Source organism: Triticum aestivum, chromosome 3B (assembly GCF_018294505.1).
Source record: "Triticum aestivum cultivar Chinese Spring chromosome 3B, IWGSC CS RefSeq v2.1, whole genome shotgun sequence".
Lineage (NCBI taxonomy): Eukaryota > Viridiplantae > Streptophyta > Magnoliopsida > Poales > Poaceae > Triticum > Triticum aestivum.
This window is the reverse complement of record NC_057801.1, coordinates 684,585,245-684,585,876: the sequence shown is the minus strand read 5'-3', so window position 1 is coordinate 684,585,876 and position 632 is coordinate 684,585,245. Positions and strand designations below refer to the sequence as shown.

Here is a 632-nt window from a genome sequence, read left to right as displayed (position 1 = left end):
CATTCTTATTTCTCGATGTACACCGTACGTGGCCATGTACTGTTTTTCTAGAACACGTACTGTTAAAAAGGTTGTAATGCCAATTTGACACCGGGCCCATTGGACCTCCGCAAAAGGCCGTCCTGTTTGAGGCCCATGCAAAACGGCTGGCTCGGGGGCATCGGGCATGCACCATCCGCAGGCGCAAGGAGCAACTCGTTTAGTCCCACCTAGCCCAGCGAGGAGGGCACGGGAGGGCGAGGAGACTACAAATAGAGGGGCAGAGCAGCAGCTTCAATTCATACCTTTCTCGGCCTTTTGGCTAAGATCAAGTGTAGTATCTGTTCTTATCAGTTTAATATCTGATATGTGGGCCCTCACGTGTTCCCTGGACATTGCACTACTGTCCAGGTGTGGCGCACCCCAACCAAATCAAGTGAAAATTTTATCCTCTTAATTGAGATGATGAAATGTTTGGAAATTCAATCGGGTAGCGGGCGATGGCTCGAGAGCTCGACGCCCCAAGCAGTTCTTCTGGGTTCCATTTCTTCTTCAGAGGAGAGATAGATCGATGTCTATGTTACCCAACGACGTACCTGTGCTTTCGTGCAAATTCAGACAATCTATCTTCATGTCCTGCAGAGTCATTTATC

General features: G+C 49.1%; 1 pseudogene; it reads left to right on the top strand.

The window, feature by feature from the left end:
* Nucleotides 1–280: 280 nt before the first annotated feature.
* Nucleotides 281–406, top strand: LOC123072976 (uncharacterized; annotated as a pseudogene).
* Nucleotides 407–632: the final 226 nt, after the last annotated feature.